We start from the raw sequence: 25,429 nt of genomic DNA, 5'->3' as shown, positions 1-25,429 counted from the left end.
TGTGTTTCAAAATAACCAATAGCATTCTTGCAGCATAAAGGCGTAAGTGGGACTTGCGATGGAGCAGAGGGACTGAGAACTGCAGTTTTGTTGTAATCGTGGGGTGGAGCAGAGGGACTGGGTATGCAGGATCATAAGGCAGGAGTAAACTATTAATGACAACTTTCCACACACTCACCTTCTTCATTTAAAAGCATTTCCACCCTTCATTGGTTCATTGCGTTAATTATAACCCTCTCCATATGGCAATGAGTCATGAGGCTTTACAGGCTGACTTTTGAAGCCCTGCTTTTGTTTGGAGTATTCTATTTTAGTCGAAAGTCCTTTGAAACGCCTGTTTCATATGTTTTTCATTCCCAGAATTCAACATAGATGAAACATTAATTACGCAAAAGAGGAGGATCTATCCTGACCTAAATATCGTTTGATGCTGTTCATGAGTCAGCTGACTAAAATCTGTTATACTGTTCTGTCAGCAAAAAACTGTTGTGTGAGAAAAAGAGTTAAAGTTTCGAGAGCTGTGCAGTGTTTTCTATTGAACTGAGGGTACGTGCCAGTGTTGCAGTCTTCACTGTTTCAAAGTTACCAGGGGAATAGTGTTGAGAACAAAATGTTCCTGGTATCATGTTTGTAAGCTGTTTATACTTCTTACAGATTTTGTCGTCAGTTTAAAAGATAAGTGTTTCTGCTGAAAGGTGCAAGGAAACAAAATTCCACGTTTGAGTATGGTGGACCCATGATTTGAGTGCATGTAGATTGCTGGCAGGATTGTGGTGATTCATGCCATATGAAGTTTCTCTGGCCTACCTCACAGCTGTATTAAATCACCAGAGTCCATGATGAAGATAATTCACTCCAGCTTTTAAAATTAAAACCATATTTGTTTTGTGCAGTGGTTGGAAAATGCAAATTTAAGTTTAATTAAATAAATGGACATGTGTGTACAAAGATTCTGCTTCAAAACCAAATGAGAAAACACACTTTTTTTAAAGCAGCATATGTTGTCATGTTTAAAAAATGATGGCTTTTAACAAGATTGTATGTGAAATTGTGTTCTAGTAATGGGAACTGAAAATTGCTTGATTAGTTTTGGTTGCTTTTACAGATGCAGCTTAGTTAGAAGGTAGTATTGAAAAAAAGATAGATTTCTATTTGACTTTTGCTATAAAGGGAAGACATGTTGCCAAACCTTTTCATCTTGCACTCATCAGAGCAAGCACAAGAATGCAAAATTTCAAACAATGATGACAATTTGTACTACAATAGAAAAGGGTGTGACTGGTTGGCAAGTAAACTCTGGCCAAAGTGTCACCATGGAGAAAGCAATAGGAATTGTAGGTTCCTTAAGCTCCTGGGTAATTCAAAGAAGGCACATGCTCGAATATATTCCTTTTGTTTGCAAAGACTGGTCCCTGTATGTAAATGTATTTTGCTTCTAGAAAGTGTAGATGAACCATGTTACGAGTGTGATTATCTTCAATTTGTTGTTTGTGTAGCATTCAGAGCACCAATTTCTATTTGTAAGTTTTTCTGTGAATGGAAGTAACTGTCAGCTGTTAAGATTTATAGTAACTAATTCAGATATCAAGAAGTGCAAAATATAAAAACCGAGAGACGATTGTAAACCTATAAGAAAGAAAGCTTTGACAAAGGATTGTCTGGACTTGAAGCATCAGCTGTTTTCTCTCCTTAAAGATGCTGTCAGTCCAGCTGAGATTTTCCAGCATTTTCTCTCTTTGTTATAAGAAAGAAAGACTGGCATTTATATCTTGCCTTTTCATGATCTCAGGATTTCAAAAGGATTTTGCAACTAGTTGAACTTGTGAACTCTGGTCACTGTTGTAATGTTGGAAGCTTGGAAGTCATTGTAAGATCTCAGTTGTATTCAGTATTGGATGCTACATATTAGGAAGAATACTGAGGCCTTTTAGTGAGAGCAATAACAACAACTATATTTATGAGGTGTTTTTACTGGCAATTCTTAAGAGCATGATACATACCACACAACAAGGAGAAGTTGAGGAAAACGTCTAAAATGGACGGTGTTGTAGCTGACACAGATATGCATCAAGAAGTCTGTTTCTGGTTCAAATGACACCAGGCTTGAGACCACTCTCATTGAGCCTCAGACATTTGCTAGGGGGAACAGATGAAATCAATGACTTGGGAACAGAATTTGTAGTGGGCAACGGACATGAGGATTCATGATATTTAGCTGGAGCAATTTTCTGTTCATCCGTCACAAAATGTTGGATAAGCTGCACAATTGGTGGTGTACGGGAGAGCTGGATGTCATCAGCCTACATATGGAAACTGCCACTTTTTGGATGCCACCAAATGATAGTGCAAATGGGGGTTGGCAATGATAGACCCATGAGGACAGCAGAGATAATAAACTAGGAGCATGAAGAAAATATTACTCGTGATTCTCTGGATTCAACAAATTGCATTCTATGCCTGATGGAATTTTAACTCCTAATATTTGGGAGTGTTGCTGAATACTTGCGCAGCGCTGTGGTTAGCACAGCTGCCTCCCAATGCCAGGCATCTGGATTCGACTCCATCCTTGGGTGAGTGCGTCTGTGAGGAGTTTGCACATTCTCCCCATTTCTGTGCAGGTTTCCTCCGGATGCTCTGGTTCCTCCCCACAGTCCAAAACTGTGTAGGTTAGATGGATTAATCATGATAAAGGCGTGGGATTACGAGGATAGGAGGGGAGGCCTGGGCCTGGGTAAGATGCTCTTTCTGAGGGTCAGTGCAGACTCAGTGGGCCAAATGGCTGCGTCCTGCGCGTTGAGATTCTACGATTCTATTCTATGTTGCATCAAAGGGTTTCAGTAATATTGAGATATCTGGATGTGATGACACCGTCCAAAACACAAAGCAATTTGGGGGTTGTGGCAACAATACGGAATGCTGGAAAATGCAGAAGAGGTCCAGGTAAGTACATTTTTGAACCAGCTAACTACTTCAGGCATTTCTTTTTACAAAAGGTACCAAGGTGGTTAATGTACTAAATGGCTGTTGTTCACCTAAGTGATTGAATAACAAGCAGTTTGTTAGCTTGTATAGGCAATTGGAAAATGCCTTGCACCCATTTGTATGAGGATTTAATTTGAAATGGAGAAAGCTATTCAGTTTTAGTGCGAGAAGGGTGCTGAGGTAGTGAGACTTTTAAACAGTGAGTTGTGAAAACTTGATGCTCTAAGCCAGAAATGTTGGAGGACCAGTTAGAAGATCTTATTTTAAACCAAATAAGACAACCTACTCATATGTAGGGAAATGTGATTTGTTCTTTGCTTTGAATAATTATGCAAAGGTAAGTTGTACTGATTGAAATAAATGGATCTAATCATATATTCTTGCTCGATGTTCACTTATTGAAATATAGCCACTTAACATTTTATATCAAGCCCTCTTAATCGGGGTCTTGATTTCATCTGAGTCATGGGCTATTTTGTGCAGTCAGGGGTTTGCAGTGCATGCTGTTTGAGTAGCTGGAAGTCTTTAGGCAAGTTATTATTATTCATACCATAATTTTAAACCAAGCTTTTTCGTTTTTAAAAAGAGGGAAAGTTGAATGAGATTACTAGAAATAAATTTTAAGAATAGTCTGAGCCAAAGGAATTTCAAAACCATTAGGTTAATGAATAATGAGGAATTGTGTTTCTGAATTTTAAATTGATAACATTCCTTGGTTGGAAGGGATTTATCTATTTGAGCATGTAATGCTATTCAGCCTGCTTTTCAGACTGCAACAGCAAGTGACCTTGGTTGGTTGCATTAAATATCTATATTTAAAAGTTTGTGTGTACACTACTCGCACATGTTAAAAGTTCATTACCATTGAGCAATGTTACTGAGTAATACTGTTGGAAATTCTTATCAATTGGCAGGTCGGTTTTTTTTTGAAACCTAAATGACATTATAGCCATGAAAAACAGGTTTTAGTTTAAGTTGAATCTTGGATCATTTCTGATTGTAATGCTGGTCCTGGTAGAAATTGCTCCTTGTTCCAGAGGTTAGAGATTGTAAGTAATTCATTTACAGGTGTTTGTGTGTATGTGGCTTTGTCGGTTTTGTACATTCTCACAGGCTAAATAGGCAAGAACTGCTGTGTAAAAAGCGCTTGTTGGAATGTAGCTATTTATCTTTGCATGTGAGTTTTGAGAGTGGAATCCCCATGTATGTTTGATTTTTAGATCTTAGCATAGTACCAGAGCTCTGATTATTTAATTTCCGAGCAACTTATTTTTGATTTAGCAGAATGAAATGTAAAAAGACTCATGATTGCATTGCTGCATAGATTTATTATTGAAGTTACAACGGGAAAGATGCAAAGGAGTTGAATACATTGACATTTTTGATACCTATTATTACCTGCTCCCTTTTTTTGTGCCATCATTGAAGCATTGGAAGTGCTGGAGAGATATAGATTATTTGGAAATACTGGATACGACTTTGTTGTTTTTCAGTGGACAGCAAGTAGAATTTTCCAGTCAATTGTAGTGACTTCATTTTTGAATAAAAGTTTTGATTAAATTAATTCAGTTTTTCCAAAAATAATTTAGTTTCTGCAATGGTCTGTGATGAATAATTTGAATTGATTTCAGTTTAACTTGAGTTTGGCTCCTTACATGGCTGTCAAAGGAATAAACGTTTTCAAAATTTATACATTGTCCAGCATAAATTGTTACAGGTATGAGGAATTTGGGGGATTTGTTTCTTTATATACTGCAACAGGGCAAAGTAGAATTATGTTGTACTTGGTGTAACTTCAAATCAATGTGTAACAGTTTTAATGGATTTGTTAGTTTCCTGAATTATTCTGCCGCTGAATGCATTCAATTTCTTAATCTTATCCGGGAAGAGGCAGTGTAAATTGCGTGCTAAGAGAAAAAAAATGTTTTATTCTAATGAGATTTGCTTTAAATATGTTGCATAAAATTCCCTTTTGAGTATTAAAATATTTATTCATAGCTTTGCTTGTATGCAGAAATTCTCCATTTTTCCTAAAAAAAAGCAGGACAAATCCAAACCAACCATCTACTGTCCATCGGCTTATTCTCGATCATCAGCAAAGTGGTGAAAGGGGCCATTCACAGTGTTATCAGGTGGCATTTAGTGAGCAATTTATTGCTCACTGGTGCTAAGTTGGGTTCTGTCATGCCCACTCAGCTCCTGATCTCATTGCAGCCTTGGTTTACATTTCAACAACAGAACTGAAATTGAGAGGTGAGGTGAGAATAATTGGCCTTGATCGAATGTGGCATCAAGGGTCCTAGCAACACTGAAGTTAATGGGAATCAAGGTGTGTGAGCTCGCCACTGGTTGGAGTCAAACCTTGCACAAGGGGGGGTGGTGTGATTGTTGGAGGCCAGTCATCTCTGTCTTAGGACATTGCTGCAGATGTTTTTCAGTCCTAGTCTAAACCATCTTCAGCTGCTTCACCAATGACCTCTCCTCTGATACAAGGTTAAAGTGTGGATGTTCACTCACAATTGAACAGTGTTCAGTCCTTTTTTAAGCTATTAGATAATGTCTGTGCTTGCTTTCAGCAAGACCTGGGCAACACTTTGAACTTGTGCTGACAAGTGGCAAATAACATTTGCGCCACACAAGTGCCAGACAATGACTATCTTCAACGAGTGAACAACCATCTTTTGACATTCAGTCACAGTCTCATCATTGAATTCCTGTGCTATCGGTATGTCACCATTGACCACTTAATCGAACCAATGATATTAAACACTGGTGCTAGAGTAGAGATAATGTGGAGTTGCCGGCATTGGACTGGGGTAAATATGGTAAGAAACCTCGCAACACCAGGTTAAAGTCCAACAATTTTATTTGATAGTAAACCCACTAGCTTTCGGGTTTTGCCTCTTCGTCAGGTGAATGGAGCGTTCTGGTCACAAACAAAGCATATAAAGGTACGCAGTTTACAGAAGATGAGTCTTTACAGCTAATCAATTCTTGAAGGTGCAGACATTGTCAAAGGTGTCAGACATTGACTGCACCTTTTAAGAATTGATTAACTGTAAAGACTCGCATTCTAATCGGTATTCTGTAAACTGTGTGTGCCTTTATATGCTCTGTTTGTGACCAGAACTCTCCACTCACCTGACGAAGGGGCAAACCTGGAAATCTTAGTGGGTTTACTATCAAATAAACTTGTTGGACTTTAACCTGGTGTTGTGAGACTTCTTACTGGTACTAGAGCAGGCCAGAGGTGTTTACTAACTCTCTTCCTGACTCCCCATATCCTGTCCACCATCTAGAGTGTGATGGAACCTTGGGACAGCTTTTTTTAGGAAGCTGAACTTTCATGTCTGGAGTCATGTGTAGGTAAGAGCGAAAGGTATCTTTCACTACAGAACCACATGGACTACAATGGTTTCAAGTCCATCATTAGATTCTTCCAGTTTTTTTTATTGAATTCATCTGCCATAGGCCTCTAGATTACTGGTCCAGTTACAATACCACTATACCAACACCTCCCTGTAGCAGATAAGGTTCAATACAAAGAAATATGAATTGTTCATTTTTTGGATTCAAATTTCGCCATCTCGAACCCGGGTCCCAGATCATTACCCTGGGTCTCTGTCAAATGACAATAACACTGAGTCAGCGCTAGGCCATTGGTGCCTGGCATCATGCCATCACCTCCCCATGTTAAGGAAACTGTGAGTGACCATGACTTGGAAGCCAAACTTCTAGTTGAAGCTAGTTAAAAGGGACCATTAAGAGTTTAGTTGTGGAATTTGACAAATCCATTGGTGCAACACAGACAAGCTGAAGAAGACAGAGGCTAGATCCAGAGGCTGAGAATAACCAAAGCATCATTACAGAAACAATTGCAGAAACGAAAGTAATATTGATCGATCTACATTCTTCCGCAGAGGGCGGAGGTTCTGCCGACATATGTCATTTTGATTAAGACCATGCCTGTGGAACTTGGGTTGATTATGTGTCGCTGTCTGCTTGGGGTCCTGAAAATGAGGAGCTGAAATTCTTATAAGGAAGAGAAAATTTTAAAAATGTTTGTGACTGAGTTTGACTTGTATGTTGAGCATTCTGCTCAGCTAAGTTGTAAAATCTGTCCAAGTTGTTATCTGCCAATTAATGTGCAATTTATGGTTTATCATCGACTGCAATTTGCCAGTTAATTCATGTTTAACCAATGTTGACTGGGTTTTAAAGTATAGGTGATTAACTGAGGTAGTAGTTAGTATTTGCATTGTAAAAATTCTAATTCGGAGTGTGGAATCCGTGGCTTCATCTTTTAGTAACTAACTGGGATTTTGATTTTTAAAAGAAGTACTGGTCTCTGCTGTGATCATAACACAAGATCATGCCCAATTCTGGGCAACTGTTTTGAGGAAGGATATCTGAAAGCTTTGGAGGGATGGAGAATGGATTTACAGACAGAATAGAATCAGGGAATAGTACAGCAAAGAAGAAGGCCATTTGGCCCATCGAGTACACACTGGCTATTTTGTAGAGCAATCCAGTTTCTTTCATTACCTTGTTCTTCCCACTTATCCCGACAGTCATCTTCAATTGTTTATCCAGTTCGTTTTGAAAGCTATTATTGGATTCAATCTGTTTCTACCATCCTGTTGGGTTGTACCATTGCTTACTGTTAGCATAAAGAACAACTGTTCTCATTGCAGGAAGGGTCACAATCCAGAGGATACCAATTGAAGATGATTGGCAAAAGGAACAACACAGACATGAGAATTTCAGCAAGTGGTTAGGATCTGGAATACACTGTGGTGGATACAAATACCGTCTGAGCTTTCAGAAGGAAGTTGCTAAGAATCTTTAAGAAAATGATTGCAGAACCATATGGAAAGGGTGGATGAGTGAGACTAGCTGAGTTTCTCTTGCAGAGAGTCAGCACAGAAATGAATTTGGTGAATGGGCACCTGTGCTATAACCATTCTGATTCTATGAAGTCAAAAGTGCAATGGAATGCTCTCCAATTGCCTAGTTGAATCCAACTCTAACATTGAAAGAAACTCAACACCATCCAAGACAGAGCAGCCAGTTTGATCAATGCCTTAAGTATTCATTTCATCCATCACCAGTGAACAGTGGAAAACTGTGAATCAAGCCTTGTTAAATAGCATTTCCAAACCTCTGGTATATGGAAGCTATTCATTTGAACTGGGATTTTTAATTGTGGTTTTCGGAAACTGGGAAGGTGCAGAATTCTGGCGATTTGAGGTACATGCATGTATGATATGTTTTTATATTTTTTGTTAATGTAGTTTGTATGTATGTCTTAAGACTTCACTACAGAAAACATTCTGCAGATTTCAATAATTCCTAATTTAGTGCGGTGTTAGCAAGTATACCTGTACTGGCAACGGTAAGATATAATTTCAATTTACTTGAATTATGCAACTGGTCATTAATACAATTTAAAATGAGAAAGGAGACTGATGTGCTAGCTTAATCTAACTTTCAAAATTCATAGTGAGATAGCTTTGCAAAACAATGAAAACCATAGTGACTTCAACGCATCTGTTTGCGTATGCATAAAGTTCAGTTTGTGAATTAAGGGTGTTGTCATACTTAATTTCCTGCAATTTCTGCTTTCTGCTTCCTCGATCCATGTGGTACTCAAGGAGTTAATTAGTTGGCGTAAGTTGAAGTTCAGTTAGTATAACCTCCCTTTCTGATTGGATGTTGAAAGGTGAAAATAAAAGCACTGTAAACTTTTGACCCTTCATTTGTACATTCTGCATAACGCCCACCGTTTGTGAATTGGAGAATGCTTTCACTGTAAGTTAACTGACGAACAGTGTGACGTGTAACGTCATATTTTGAAGCCTTCCCTGAATTTCGGGTACTGTAAAAGCATCTCTTCCAAGTACCCGTTTGGCAGCATGTTTACAACTCAAAACTATGCAAACTCCATACACGATACTTCCAAAATTTAAAGCTTTATAGTGTGCTGAACCACAGTTTGGCCTGCAGTCTTCAAAAGCAGCTCATTTTGGCACAAGCACTGCATGGCTTAAAAACTGCCTCTACTAGCTCCTGTTTGCAGATGTCAAATACTTAGAAGCAACAAACAAGGCATTCCACTTTTTTTATGCAGTTGCAATAACATGTGTTCTCAGGTTGGCAAACAGCAGAGAACTTGCTCCAACAAGACATTGAGTTTACTTTGGGTTATTCGCAGACTTTGGTGAAGGCTTTTTATTGATTTTTTTTCATATCGTAAGTTCAAAAATCAAACATAAAGAAGTTTTAAAATACATGATACATTTTTTAACAGTAATAGAAGTGGTGATTGCACATTTGAAATCAATTTTTCCAACTGCAGTAATTTTTTTGCCAAAGCATTAAGTACATTGGTTGTAATTGGCCTGAATCTACACCATCAAGTGTTTTAAGAACATTTTGAAGATTTTTTTTTGCTGAGGTTATAAATCCCTCCCTTATTTCCTTCCCTTTACTGATTTCTTTATGCGTTTCACCTCCTGCAGATGAGGGGGGACCCCATCTAAATGACTTCCGCTCTTCTGTTAATATTGCATTTGAGCCAGCTTCGACAAAAAGCACTACCTGGAAAATTGTCAGGAAGTAATGTCATGTTACTATAATGGAGATGTTGGTAAAAGCCTGCAACCAGGTCTGTGGTTACTCGGGGGAATGACATTCCATATGAGACATCAGAACAGGAGAAATTAAGAATTCAAATATGGCTATTGGTGGAAATAGGTTGTGTGTTGTGGCAAATGTTGCACTAGTCTTAAAGGATGAGTTAATCTGTTAAAAGCTTGATTTGCCTGTGTCTTAGCAAATTTGGTTCAGTTATGCTTTATGAAGTTTGTTTTTAAAAAGTACTTATTGCGCAATTTTCTGTATCTACTCCAATTGCAAACAGATACATACATATGTATATTAGAAGTATTAGGTAACTGCAATGATTTAGTTTCAAATGAGCAGTACCTTGGTTTTTAATGTAAAGAAACATCCAGTTTAGTTGGAATTTCAGGAAGTGAAAAGGACTGCAGTACAGCTTTTGCTACATCAAAGAACCATTCGTTCAACAACTCTGGTTTTATGTATTTGAGTAGGGCTAGAACAAAGCTTCAGAGCTTAATACACGCTGTTATTTTAACGAGCCACTGGTTACAGTCCAAGTTTTGAGCTGTTACTGACCCTACTTCTCTCGCTCTGCCAGAATTATACTTTCCACTTCCTTTTGCGTACACATATACTCAAAGATAAAAGCTGAATGTAGACGATTTCTAAATACAGAAGAATTGATTTATTTCAGCTAAAATTAGTAAGCATATTGAGTGGGATTCTTTGATCTTGTTCATGGTGATCCCTTTGCAAGCAGGAATGGAAAATTTGACGTTCCAGCTAAAACTCCATTCACTTTCAATGGTACTGGAAAATCATATCCCTGCCATCAACAAGGAAAGACTTCAGCCAAGGGATTTCACAGTTCTGTGGGGAAAGGTTAAGGTTGGTAGTGTTTGTGGTCCTGTCAACAGGCAAGGATTTCAAGAGTTTTTGAAGAGTTTTCTGCAGAGTTTAGTTTGAGAGCAAAAGGAACACTACAGGGATTTTAGTAAATTACATATTCTCTGTTTGTCTCATTACTTCATTTTGTTCCCAATGGGATAAATCACTCCCCAACAAATTAGATGAGACAATATTTTACAATTAGATACTAACTTGGAGATGTTTTAATCCCCATATTATTGTGCTCCATTATTATTGTAAGCTGTTCTGACGTGCAAAATTCAGGCATGCTGACTTGGTCCAACCAAGATCATCAGTAGAGTAGCCCGTATAGCATGGAGTAGTAGAAGTTTGTAATACATTTTAGGTGGGCGTGTGTGTGTAGATGTCTGTGTGTGCACATGGGGCAGGCACGATAAGCTGACTGGCCTCTTTCTGTGCTGGTCAATCCATGATATGTCTGTCTTGAGGGTGATGAATAGTTGGGTCATTCTACTTTTAGCAAAAGTGCTGTGATGTTTGTCCACTTGGGATGAGGATTGAAAGTTTCTGACGCCTGTTTCTAATGTTTGAAATGAGTCGCATGGGCTTCGGATGAATGATATTAAGCTGTTCCAATGCAAAACAATTATGTAGCAACTCCCCTTTATATCGTGGAAGCATGAAAACGTGTTGCCAAAATTTGAGATTTGAATTGGCCAAATTATTAATCACAGAAGGTGCACACAGTTTGACGTTTTTTATCCCATCCCCCTCCCACCGGTGCCTATCACTGTCCTTTCAGATGTGGAGCAGGAGGATTAGAAAATTGATTGCCATTTAAAGGAATCTCCCAACGTGAAAACATCATAAACTGGTCTGACAGGTATTCAGGCACCCACTTGCTTATTGATATTAAATATCATTGCTCAGATTATCACATTACCATAGCTGAAGCAGCCCTGTTTCAACAAATGGTTGTTCACTCAATGCTAAATCTTCAACAATGTCTCAGGAAATTCTGTGTTTAGAAGAAGCAGCATGAAAATATTACCTGCTTGTTTTCTTGCTGAAATTCTTGTGTCTGGATTAATAGATGCAGCTTTTCGTATAACTGTGAACAATTGACACTTCAGCTGCATCACCTTTTTTTTTAAAAGATGATGAACTTTGGCACAGAGTGGATTATTCTTCAAACCATGTATCTACTTGACTTTGAGAAGTATTGAGTCCTAAATGAGCTGCAACATTGCCTGTAATGGTGAGGCATATAATTAGATCTGATCTCAGTTGTCCAAGCATTAAACATTTATTAAAGTTATTAAACACTTATAGACCATCCAGCCCAGCAGATCCACCCTGATGTTGATGCTCCACACTCCAAGAAATCTTAGCAACTTCCACTTCTACTACTTTGTCACTTTTGTGTATTCCTCCCCCTAAATTTATCTGTTGTATCTAAATGATACTATTTGTCTGAACTACTTCATATGATAGTGGGTTCCACATTCCAACCACTGTCTTGGTACAGTTTTCTCCTAAATTTCTTAACAGATTTATAAGCAACTGTCATATTTATTTCTCCCAGTTCGGGCCCTGCAAGTAGAAAGGTCAATTTTTGTTTGTCTTATCAAATTTCTTTCATAATCTTGAAGACTTCTATCAGGTCTTTGCTTTTCTAGGGAAAAGAGCCCAGCCTATTCAGTCGTTCCCAATGCACGTGACACTGTTCTGATATAGTTTAAATGATATTGCACCTTTGTCCCTATGTCCTTTGTATAGTATAGAAACCAGAACTGTTCACATTACTCCAAATAAGGTTCGATTCACTTATCAGCTTTTTAATTTTATTCCTCAATGCATTGTCTTCTAAAATGGATTTATTAACCTGTGTTGCTATTTGCATTGATTTGTTTATTTGCACCCAGCCCAATCCCTCTTCTTCAACCCCATTTAGGCACTTATTTTCCAAGCAGTACGTGGTCTCATTGTTTTTCCTCCCTAAAACCACTACTCATGTTTATCCATGTTGAAGTTAATTTGTGTATCATGCACCTATTTTGCAACTTTAATCATGTCTTCCTATATTGTGGCATGAAGTGGGTATGATTTGTGTTCAGTTTGTTTATTAAGTAATGAATGACAGTGGTCCCAACACCAGTTGCTGTGGGAACACCACTTTTTCTTACTCATTCGTGGGACATGGGTGTCACTGGCTGGCAGCTTTTACTGTCCATCTCTAGGTTGCCCTTAAAAAGGTGATGATGAGTTGCTTCTTGAAACGTTGCAGTCCACATGCTGTGGATTGACCCACAGTGCCGTTAGGGAGAGAATTCCAGGATTTTGACCCGGCAACTGCAAAGGAACGGTGATGTATTCCCAAGTCAGGATGGTCAGTAGTTTGGAAAGAACGGCAGGTGTTGGTGCTCCCATGTGTCTGCTGCCCTTGTCCTTCTGGATGGAAGTTGTTGTGGGTTTGGAAGGTGCTGTCTAAGGATCTTTAGTGAATTGCTGCAGTGCATTTTGGATATTACACACTGTTGCTATTGAGCATTGGTGGCAGAGGGAGTGGATGTTTGTAGATGTGGTGCCAGTCATTTCCCACCATTTGCAAATCCAACCAACTTCCTTTAATTCCTATTCTGTTTTCTTGCCAGCACCAGGTTAAGTAGGATAATACCATTTGTGCTATTTCTTGATACCAGCACAATCCTAATTCCTTCAGATGTTTTATCTTGCACGGCCTTTTTGCTCTGTTTGGTAACTTTTGTATGGCATTTTCTTTGCATCTCTCTAGAAGAAATCTCTCTTAATTTGTGTCTCGTTAGCAATGATTAGTTCAGCACTGCAGGCCACTTTATTATTGAATGACAATTTTGACTGTTTGACCTGGGTGTGTGACTGGAACAGGGTGTTGTAGGAGAGCAGTGGGACGATCCAAGAGATCAAGAAAAATACATTTTGCTGAAGGACTTGAGAAAGAAGTGAAATAAACAAAATTATAAAATAAAATTTTAAAATTGTGATGAATTTTTGTTAAACATTAGATATTGAAATTTTGTTCTTGTGGATTTTTTTAAATATCAGAGTTTTTTTTGGGATAACTTGTGTGTTGTATGTTTTGCTCATGCAGATCTAGTTCAATACATCTAACCTGTCAGCAGTACAGAACCAAACGACCTCAGCACAAGTTGGAATTTGCAACACTGCTAGCTTTGTTACGTGTTTAAGGTCAATCATTTAGTAACAGCTTATTCAGTCCTGTCTGGAGACAGGATTCTTTCTGGGCGTTTAGAAGTGATTGATACAAAAGCAGAACGTTATATTAAATTGGGTCAGCAGAACCTATAATTTTTGTTGAAATAGAAGCCAGTAATTTCATGTTGTTAATACACCCTTGCTCTCTTAGGCTTGAAGTAAGACATTGCATTGGGAGTTACTAAGTAAGAACACGTCTGTGCATGTATATCAGAACTTTTTTTTTGAAAAGGTGGCAGAGTGGTGCAATTTACTTCAGTTATGGAATTGCTGATTGTTTAATAGGATGAGTGTTAATCCCTACAGCCTTTTTTGAGACTTGCAGAATTTGTAGTACCATGTGATTTTAAGCGGAGGAAACTACATTTTCTTTGAGGTGATCTATGCCACCATTTTGAGACATCGTAGTAATAAGAAAGAAGAAAATTTCTATTTTTCTTTGGCCTTAAAGCCGAAAAGGGCCTTAGAGGAAAAGTTTGAGGCATGTTGTCTGAGATGTTGTGGGCGTAAATGGCAACAAGTGTGCAAAATCCCACAAGAGACCAATAGTGACATTCTCACAGTGCAGTCACTCCCCCCGGCCCCCACCCCACCACCATCACCAAACCCAGGAAGGACAAAAACTTTATTTAGATATATTATTTTGTTAGTTGGCTTGCCACCACATTGAGGTTTTCCCATCACACCGGTGAGGTTTACAAGTCTGGAGCATGATGAAACAGACAAAGAGACCATGCCGGTGAATACAGCCCCTAGGGGGGAGAGAGCCATGCCCTGCCCAGCGCCAGGGTACAGTACAGTGCAGTGTTCTTCCTCTGGGGAGTGTGGGGGCTGCTCTCAGGAGGAGAGGGGTAGGGTCCTCCATATGCAAGGGGGGAGGATTCTGCATTTTTATTTGAGTGCTGGAGAGCTGGGTGCCCTTTAAAAGGCATATTACAGCATGGTTCTCAATCTTGGGAAAACTGACATTGATGGCTCTTTCAGGTCCTGCCACACCAGCATGATAGCATGGGATATGCCTTCAGGATTTATTTTCTTCTAAGTGCTGAATCATATAGCAAGAAAAGCCACACCAATTTTCTCGCTGGTCCAGCACTTAGAACAAAAAAACAGAAAATTCTGCCCATCAACTTTTGCTGTTGTTGAATACCAGTGTGAATTTTCTATTTCTCAAAGTGGATTGCTTTTTAAGGTCCATTTGAGTGTAGTAATTATGTTCTTTTCTGTTTTGAGGTGACTTGTCAACTGGCTGAGAAATGACCTTGCTTCAAATAAGTTTTGGAAATTCACTCGACAAGAGAGGAACGTATGCTAATAATTGGCTGTTTGTGCTGTTCTAATTGGTAGAATTCAATAACATAACATGCTTGAGCACCTCAATTTCCCTGGCTCATTCACTGTTGTGTATTCTGTTTGCAGTGTTGTACAGGGTAGTCATTTCAAGAGCAGAGTGAATCATCAGTTTTATCATTTCTGGGATACTTTTTAAAAAATTGATTTAGTTATGGAAAAACTACCACCCTAATTGATCATAGAATAGAGGTTCTGAATGGCAAGACCTCAAACTCCCTTTTTTTTAAAAAAGAAACTTATCTTTGGAGCTGGCATTTAAAATCATTAAAAGCATATACATCTTGCTGTAAAGGAAGATATCTGAAGAAAGCATCTTAAATTTCCACTCTTGTGGCATCATGAGTACATTACAGAAATTACACAATTGATATCACTTCATGACATCAGTGCAGGGGAAAATTTGCAGAAAATGCTTGCTGGGCAATTTAAACGTAGAATAGAAGAGCAAGAGGAGTTGCAGGGAGTGTTCTATTTTGTTATAACATTTAAGAGTGAACCTATTCTGTTATGTGTTCAATACTTCTTCTCAGCTTGCAGTGGTAAGCAGGATTAATTTTTAAATATTAAGATCAGCCCTTCCCGCCTTTTGGGTTTGAATTGAGTAGCTAATTCAGTTTTAGTGAAGATGGGTGAGAGAGGATGGATGGGTGGACTACACACACACTGTCCCTGGATCGTGAAGATCACAGTTGTCGATTGTCTGTTAATGCGCAATCCAGTTTGTCTTAGCGTGTGCATTATTGACATCGCTTTTACTCTAAATATCCAATCCAGTTACTGATCTAATGTTCATTGTTATTGCCCATCTAAATACAGGGCTGACTTATGTTAATAAGTGTGTGTGTGCATGCGTGCATCTCATTCCCCGTCTCGAGGATTCCATTAACAGGGACCTGGATGTGCCAATAGATATTATCGCCTGGAGCTGCTACTAGGATGGCTGGTGAAGGACCATGGTAATTATCATACTGGTCCAGTAACTGTACTGTTCTCGAGCTGATATTGAGATGCTGTTACTGAGATGCGATTTACTTTGCATCTAACATGGTCATTGGCTGGCCAAATTCAGCACAGATTGGAATTGAACTTTGTTCCTACTTTCCATTCTTGTCCAGTACTAAAATCACTGACACCGTGAGCATCAAATGTAATTGAAAAATAACTTAGAATGGGTGACTGAACTCCACAGCAGAAAATTTTGCTCATATTTTTGAAAATTTGTTCTATACAATGTTTGTCTATAATTAGCTCTTAAGTTTTGGACAAATGACTCATACTTCATACTTGATAGTTTAATTTGCATTTGAGGCAAGTTATTGAAATATGGGGTATGGCTGGCTGGTTTTGCATCATTTTTTAATGACTAAATGACTTTGATTTGATAGTTAAGTGTCTTGATTAATAGAGGATATTTTTAAAGATAGAGAATCCTAGAAGTAAGGTATGTGTCATACCTGGCATGATGCATTGAAGTATATGTATGCTACCCTTTATTAAGCAACCTCAAAATGCAGCATTATCTTAATGGTTCAGTAAATCTAGAAATTAAAACATAGTGCTTGAATATGTGGTCACTTCCTAAACACCTGACCATTTTCTCTCATTGCTCCATGTTTGAACATCTTTGATTAGGTTTCCATCCCTCGCTACTATAACACCAAAGCATCCATAATCAGTCACAAATGAGGCCTTCATAGACTGGACCATGGTGCATTATTTCTTCTTATCCTTCTTGACCTCCAAATTTTACCAGCGTTGAACCACAGCATCCTCTTCCAATGCCTCTCTGCTATTGTCCTGCTGAATAAGACTGTTCTTTCATAGTTCCAGTCTCACCAATTCAGCCACAGGCAGAAAATCTCCTACAGATGTTTCTCTTTCCAACTCTGCACCATTGCACTTGGAGTCCCAAGGATCCTTATGGCCCCTCTATTTTCATGTTCCATATGTATTTTGATGACATCCAGTTCTGTTTTACCGACTAAGTAACCTCTGCACTGCCACTGTGCTGTCTGACCTATGGTCTGACATCTAGCCTTGAATGTGATGAACATCTCATCCAGTTGAAAACTGGAAAGTCCAGTGCTATTGCCTTCAGGCCATGCCTAGTCTTTGATTCTACTCGCTCCTTAGCCATTGTCTTGCGCCAAAGCAGAACATTCCCAACTTTAGCATCCTAACCGATTCTAAGTTGAGCTTCTGACCCCATATCCTCTTCATCACAAAGACATTTTAATTCCATTTTTGTTAAATGGCTTGATTCCAGCCTTGCCTTAGCCTAGCTGTTGTAGGAACTCCCATTTATGCCATTCTTTCCTCTCAAGTCAACTACTCCAGTGTCTTTCTTTTTGAGGCATCCCATTTTGGGATGCAAACTTGAGATTACCTAATGCTCAGTTGCTTGAATCCAATCTACATCTGGTCCATTCATCCATCAGTAATGGGCCGAATGGCCTCTGGCATTGTAGAGATTCTGTGATTATATTTGCTGATCTGCATTAGCCCCTGGTCCACTAACGCTTCACAGCATTGACATTTTCATCTTTGTTTGGATCCTTCCATAACCCTAGGTAAAGGATCAACAGCAAAATGAGAGAGTTTGTGCCAGATGGTCATGTTTCCATGGTGTAATTCTGTGAATAACCTATTCCAATTGCTATTGAAGCTCACAAATAAAGATCAACAGTTGAAGGGTATTCTGTGGACTTGTACCTTGATGGAAGAAATAAGAAGGAAATAGGCAAGTGTAAAAATTGGAGTACTTGTTTTATCAGGCAATGGCTGTAACAGGGCGCTGTTGTTCTAATTTGAAATGAAGTGGAATGATTCCATTTAACAGGCATGTCATTTCAAGGAATTTGCATGCCTTATTAAGAATTACCATTTTCTCCCCCCATAATTAGTTTCTCTTTGTGTTGTGATGGCTTGCAATGATATGTCTGGCAATGGAAATTTGGAACTCTGACTCAGTAGCTGAATACAGGAGTCAAGCATGGTGGCCATGTTGATGTTTGACCAGTTAATCTGATTTACTAGTAGTTAGCCAAAGAAATTTTGGCATCTGGCTTAATTTTGTTACTCTTGCTCTCCTTTATAATAGTACTGAGTTTAATATCCCAGATAATCCATTGAGATGACTCCTCAGTTTAAGATACTGCTACATTAACCTCTAGTTCCATACCCCCCAATTGTACCAGGGTCTACAGAGAATGCACACAATAGCGGAGATATGTAAGCCATTAATACAACACATGAAACTAAAATATCTACGTTTTCAAATAATTAATATTGAAAATCCTAGCACTGTTTCCAGTTCACTCAGAGAAGTTGAATGAACTGCTTTGTTTAAGATTGATCCTTAATTAACATCTAAAAGTATTCTTTTGATCATGGCCCTTCAAAAAAGGTATTTGGAAAAATAATTGTCACAAGTTATTTAGACCATATGTAACAAATAACCCATCTGGGTTCTCTTCACTTTGTAAAAACAACTAACCATCATAGCCAGTCTCTAATGCTATAGCTCTAATTTTTGTATGATTCCCAAAGCTAGCGTTAGTGAGACTAAAGTCAATTATCTTTGTAATATGATCAGCATATCTCCATAGTAATTGCATTGATGCACAGTTTAGCACAAATTACCTAATATGTTGCCCAAAATAATCAGTAGGCTTTTGTGTTTGTTTCATCAAAAAAGTTCCATATTATACTAAAGGCCAACATTGCATTTTGTTTTTTTTTTGCTACTGAGTGTTTGCAAAAGGAAGAGATTGTTAAACTCTACTCTGTTGTTTGACTTTTGAATGATTAATTTTTAATTGTAGACAGGTTATTCACATATTCAAATACAAGACATTTGGGTCAGCCAAAATGCCACTAATACAGACAGTGCCACTTGAGAGACATGAGTACAAATATCAAAACTGACACTCCCTGGGAGTACTGAGGGAGGAAGTACTGCCTTTTGGATGACACATTAAACCAAGTCCCCATCTGTTTTCTCAAGGGGACATGTAAGATCCCTTAGTGAAGAAGTTATCCTCAGTGCCATGGCCAATATTTATGTATCAGAAATGTATGTTGAAATACAGATTATCTGGTTATCGTATTGCTGTTTGTGATGATGGTTTGTTGTGTACGTAGGGCTGCCACGTTTCTGACATTCAAGCAGTGACTACATGTCACAAATACTTGATTGGATGCTTTGGAACATCCTGATGTGAAAGTCTCTGCCCATCATTAAGCTGAGGTAACTTTTTGGAAATAAATTTTTGTCTGCAGCTCAGTGACACAAATGGCAACTCTTGCCTGTTTTAACCAGCCATTACAAGCCTTAAACAACCGAAAATAAGTTTCAGCACAGCTGGCTGCTGAATAATATTCCCTGAGCGGTGCTTTAATCTTGCTTTCAAAAATGCCCCTTATTGCATTGATTATTTTACCACCAACTCCCCCACTTGCCATCATATGATGATGTGCTTTTCTTGAGGGTGGGAGTGGATTAACTGGTAAGTGGAGAAGAGGCAGTAAAAAGACTTGGAGGGTGTGATTGAAATAATAGTATGAATTAAAATAGTGTAAGATTTGCCCCTCTTTTTCTCATCACCCTCATTTCTTTAATATGTATTTGTAATATTTAAGAGCTGCTTTTTGTTTAATTGCTGCTCTTAATATTTTAAGTGACTTTTATCACTGCACACAATTTGTGATTCCATAGCTCTAAAAGGATTAGTATCTCTGCAGTAATTTTGTTAAAAAGCCATTAATCAAATTGGTATGCATTCTATAGCTAAAGCTTCAATTGTTTTATTTAATCTTTATAAAATAAAATGCATGAAATAGTGCAGTGTCTATGGTAAGTTGAAAGAAAAATATAGAGCTCAACTTGAGTATTGGGAGAAATATATTAAAATCCTAAGGATTCTTGAAGCACACAGCAGAATTGTCTTTGCCCCTCAAAATTTGGAGAGTCTTGCCGTCAGCAATCACCATTTTTAAATTAAAATGTTAGAATTAAGGCTAATGTCTTTTCTGTCAGGCAGTTATCTGGCGATGGACTTCTTTTTGGTATAAACTAATTCCACACTAAGGAGGTTCAGTATCTTGCTTTGTTTTTCTTTTTCCTGGTTTATAGTTGCAAAAACAATTGAGTTGCAAGCTTTTCTTAAAATTGGTACTATATTGAGGCAGCAGTGCCTAACCACTGTGCCACCATGCTGCCTCAATACAGTACTGTGGTACTGTGGTTAGCACTGCTGCCTCACAGGTCCTCATGGACCCAGGTTCAATTCCGGCCTTGGGTGATTGCATGGGTTTCCTTCCACCACCTGAAGATGTGCATGTTGTGGATTGGCCATGCTAAAGTGTCTCCAGATATGTAGGTTAGGGGGATTACTAGGGTAAATGTGTTGGGTTACGGGGATACGGCAAGGGGTGGGCCTGATTAAGATACTTTGTCGAAGAGTTGGTGCAAACTCAATGGGCCAAATGGCCTCCTTCTGCACTCAAGGGGTTCTATGATTATATTATAGTAGCTGAAGAGGGAAGCCATAGCAAGTGTGTGCGTGCATGCAAAACTTAAACATACTTTCTTTATTTAATCTCTGCACTATAATTGAAGGCACTTCAGTAAAGAGCTGCTGTTGTAGGAGTTACTGAAGCCAGCCAAAAACTTCCATATACTTTTCATAGACTGTATATTATACTGTATTAGCACTTGACACAGTTGAAAAGGTCAGCTATTGCGACGCAAGATTTTCTGAAACAGTATTCGAAATTAGCAACGCTTTAGGGCCTCAATCTGGCATACCCCTTCTTAAAATTTATATTTCACATGAGGCCAATTGCATAGAGAGTGACTTGTTTCTGAAGTAGTACTATATTCGCACAAATATATAGAGACCACCCTGATACAATAGTGAAGGGAATCACGGAGCATAAAATTAGAATGGTTTCTGCAGCAGTTGGTAATTTCGAAATGTGACATGGTTTTGAGAAATCATTTCAGAAAAGCGGCTGTGACAAAAGCAGGGTCACTTTAGCTGCTTGTGCTAAAAGTGGTTCTGGGTGAACGTGATGCTAGATACTTAGTCTGGATGCTAATGCGGACAAATAAATAATTTGGCGAAGCCTACCCCAACAATATTTCAAATAATACAGTGAAGAATGTTGTGAAATACTTTATGTGGAAAGTTCTTTCTACAGCATTTCTTTCCATTTTGAGCTCCTTCTCATGTACTTCCGTTGCAGCAAAAGGCATCCACTAATATACAAATAAATTACATGTAGCATTTAATTTCATAGTTTTATGCAGCAAGTTCAAATTGAAAATGTACCTATAGTGGTGATGAGCTTGGAAGGAGTTTCTTCATTTTAAAGAATGATTTGAGGCAGGAAATGTTGTGGCTCAAATTCTTTTAAGAATGGAGGAAAACAAACATAAGAACATAAGAAATAGGAGCAGGAGTAGGCCAACTAGCCCTTCGAGCCTGCCCCGCCATTCAATAAGATCATGGCTGATCTGTCTTGGCTCAGTTCCACATTCCCGCCCTCTCCCCATAACCCTTAATCCCCTCTCTTATCAAAAATCCATCAACCCGCTTCTTAAAAATATTTAGCGAGGTAGCCTCCACCACTTCAACGGGCAGAGAATTCCAGAGATTCACCACCCTTTGAGTGAAGAAGTTCCTCCTCAACTCCGTTCTAAACCGCCCCCCCCTTTATCTTGAGGCTGTGCCCCCTAGTCCTACTATCCTTTCTGAGCAGGAAGAGTCTCTCCACCTCTATCCTATCCATCCCATTCATCATCTTATACGTTTCAATGAGATCTCCCCTCATTCTTCTAAACTCTAACGAATACAAGCCTAATTTATTCAATCAAAAATACCAAGACTTCAGTCAAATCAGATTAAATTCAGTGTGATCCCTTGATTTTCAGCATTTACTTTCGCAAATAAAATGATCTTAGCAGAATTCCCTTTTGAATTCTGATTCCCTCAAGTGGAAACCTCTTGTTTAACAATGATATCGACTTGTCAATATTGCTCGATTGCTGATCATCTGCTGCAAACATTCCTAAAGAAAGGTGAAAGAAAATTTAAGTGCAGACTTTTTCAAAATGGAAATTCCTTGAAACTAGTCAATGTAGGATGCTTAATATGTTTGCACTGTAAATTATAAATCTGGTGTTCTTGCAGATGCAAAATTAGAAGGATCCACATTATGGAGATTGACCATGACCTTAAATCAAATGCCGTTTAAAAATAACCCCATGAGCAAACCACCCAAGATGGAAGAAATCTAACAAAGGGTCTAATGAAGCTTGCATATCTCATTTCACCATTTAGATCTATGGATAGGCTCTCACAATGTCCGTTTCTGTCTTGGTGCCAAGCCACTTTGCATTTCCGAGTTCTTAGGATGTCCTGATTTTAGTTGGGAATGAGCAGATTTTTTTGTGGTGATGGCTAATGCTGTTCAAACGTAAGGTCACATTTGAACACAGGTAACATTTGTTTGTTTAAATAATTATATACCCGGTGTAATGCAAAGGGTGGAGGACGTCTTGTGGCACAGCGGAGAGCGTTCCTTCTACTCTATGGATTCTATTCTATGGATACGGAACCTGAAGTTCTAGATTTAAATCCTCCTTCAGCTGGCCAAAGAAGGTGTATTTATAATGCAGCCAAACCCATTTGAGTATCAACCTTTAAATCCTTCCAACATACACCCATTGCAGGTGGTAAGAGCAGGACTGAATGTATAGTTGTTAAATTTGCTGATGGCACAAAGATAGATTGGAAAGTAAGCTCTGAACAGGAGATAAAGAGCCTGCAAAGGAAATATAGATAGGCTAAGTGAATCGGGAAAAAATGGCAGATGAAATATAATGTGAACAAATGTGAATTTGTTCATTTTGGCAGGGTCAAGGGTACAGTGTGGCTGCAGGATGCCCTTCTTGGAGAGGTTGAACAGCCAGATATTGTGATCGTCATTGGTAGCAACTACCTTGATAGGAAGAATGTTGAGGTCCAAAAGCAGATTTGAGGGGGTTAGGAAGGAAATTAAAAAGCAGGACTACAAGAGCAATAATCTCAAGGTTATTCTCCCAGTGCCAGCATATTCTACATCTTGGAGGATTGAAAGAAATAGTTTTCAAGTTTTTATTTATTAGTCGCAAGTAGGCTTAGATTCACACTGCAATGAAGTTACTGTGAAAATCTCCTAGTCGCCACACTTGGGTGCCTGTTTGGGTACAGTGAGGGAGAATTTAACATGGCCAATTCATCTAACCTGCATATTTTTGGACTGTGGGAGGAAACTGGAGCACCCGGAGGAAACCTACGCAGACACGGAGAATATGCAGACTTCGCGCAGACAGTGACCCAAGCCAGGATTTGAACCTGGAGCCTTGAGGCAGCAGTGCTAACCACTGTGCTGCCCTATTGGATGCGTTGGTGATTGTCTTCCAAAATTCTCTAAATTCTGGAACAGTTCCTGCAGATTGGAAGGTAACAAATGTCACCCTGCTATTTAAGAAGGGAGGGAAAGAGAAAACAGTGAATGACATTAGCAGTAGGGAAGATGCTAGAATCTTGTGTAAGGGATGTGATAAATCGATAGGTGGATAATAATCTCATTGGGTATAGTCAACATGGATTTATGAACGTGAAATCATTTTTGACAAACCTGTTGGAATTTTTGAGAATGTTAGTAACAGAATTGACAAAGGCGAGTCAGTAGATGTAGTAAACTTGGATTTTCAGAAAGCTTTTGATGAAGTACCTCACAGGATATTGGTCAGCAAAATTGAAGCACATGATATCAGACATAATATACTGGCATGGATTAAGGATTGCTAACATGCTGAAAACTGTAGAAATAATCGGGTCATTCTCACATTGGTAGGCTGTGACTCGTGGGGTATGCAAGGATCAGTACTCAGTCCCTAGCTGTTTACAATATATAACATGTATATGAATGATTTGGATATGGGAATCAAAGAGGTGGTCCCATGGTAGGTGTGGATCAGATTAGGCATGGGGTTCAATCCTTGTTCTAGCTAGAATGGATTTAAGGACCTACCTCATCATCATACCTGTGTCACTGTGGTTCCGTGTTCTGACAGAGCTAAAGAAGAATAATTTGGAAGGCACTTTCCATTCTGCAGGGCATCCCTTTCCTTCCATTCAAAAATAAACAGTCCCCTCTATGTATTCATTTTCTGAAATGGGGATTTCTCAATGAAAAATAGATTATCGCTGAAGAAACCTTGCAAAAAGCAATAATATTATTAATGGAGGAAGAACAATCTCAATGTAAATAAATCATAAACATAAGGATTGGGTTATGAAAGCGTTGATCTTGGAGCTTTTGCACTGGATCACATATTTACGACAATAGTACTGCCCACCAGTGCATTCTAATGTCCTTTACTGTCAAATCTCTGCAATGGTGCCACTTTTTTGGTTCTAACTGTGTTGATATCACGTTCGTTTTATGTGTTCTGATCAGTAAAATTAAACTGACCAGCTGGATTGTGGGGTAGATTTTCCTTTTTTAAAAAAAGTGATCAGTTATGCAGTTCAGTACATTACAGCGCAAACTTTAATATTTTTCTGGAACTAAAATTGTTCCAGCTGTGATGAGAATGTTATGAGATGTTGAAGTCGGGCTTTAATGTGAAGCTCGTCTTCCTAGGAAAGATTTCCTTATTTGATTACAGTGTCCTTTGTATGACTTGCTGTGAAATGATGGGAACCTGCTTGGAGACTAAAAGTTTATAATTGTATTGGGTTTTTATATTCCAGAATGCAATAGCCGTGACGACTGCTCAGCACTCAAAGTTCATGAATTTAATGGAAACTGAATTTTGCATAAGGTAGATCCCCACTAACTAACACTGACCTGATTTCTGGGATGATACGGTAGGTGTTATATTCATGGAAATTGATTATTGCACTTGTTATCAATTATTTATACATGCCAAAAATTCCTACTCGTGGTTTGTGTGCATCTTTGAATGCAGTTACAAACCTGAAATCCTCTAAGTAAATTCTTCCATTTTAAAAAGAACAATTAAAATGTATTTGGCAGAATCCAATATGACAGAACCAATTTTCCCCCATCTCCAACTTCAAATCTTTCCAACAGGTTTTGTTGCAATTGTCTTAGTTGGAAGACAGTTCAAGTTCAAGTTCAATATGATGCCATCTTGCCCCTCAAGCAGAAGTTGGCAGAGAAAGATGACTGATGTGAATTCTTAACTTTTCAAACATCTAACTTCCAAGCTGTGACGAATGTTTTAGTGATCAGTTTTATTTCCCTAGAGAAATTGTAGGGTTCA

General features: G+C 38.6%; 1 protein-coding gene across 13 annotated transcripts in view; it reads left to right on the top strand.

The window, feature by feature from the left end:
• The window catches only part of LOC145353842 (nuclear receptor coactivator 3-like), a 212,395-nt gene that overhangs the window by 51,471 nt on the left and 135,495 nt on the right, over positions 1-25,429 (top strand). For 8 of the 13 annotated variants that reach the window (XM_080204696.1, XM_080204700.1, XM_080204697.1 and 5 more), the window contains exon 2: positions 24,894-25,010. The exons of 2 other annotated variants lie outside the window; for them this stretch is intronic. The gene's annotated coding sequence lies outside the window, so the exon portion shown is untranslated. Of the gene's footprint in view, positions 1-7,835; positions 8,233-24,893; positions 25,011-25,429 lie in introns of those variants that run through there. 3 more of the 13 variants (XM_080204706.1, XM_080204703.1, XM_080204698.1) reach the window with 2 other exon arrangements.

Source organism: Carcharhinus amblyrhynchos, chromosome 16, assembly GCF_965287045.1.
Source record: "Carcharhinus amblyrhynchos chromosome 16, sCarAmb.v2.hapA, whole genome shotgun sequence".
Lineage (NCBI taxonomy): Eukaryota > Metazoa > Chordata > Chondrichthyes > Carcharhiniformes > Carcharhinidae > Carcharhinus > Carcharhinus amblyrhynchos.
Note: the sequence above shows the minus strand (reverse complement) of the source record. Positions and strands in the feature narration are given on the sequence as shown.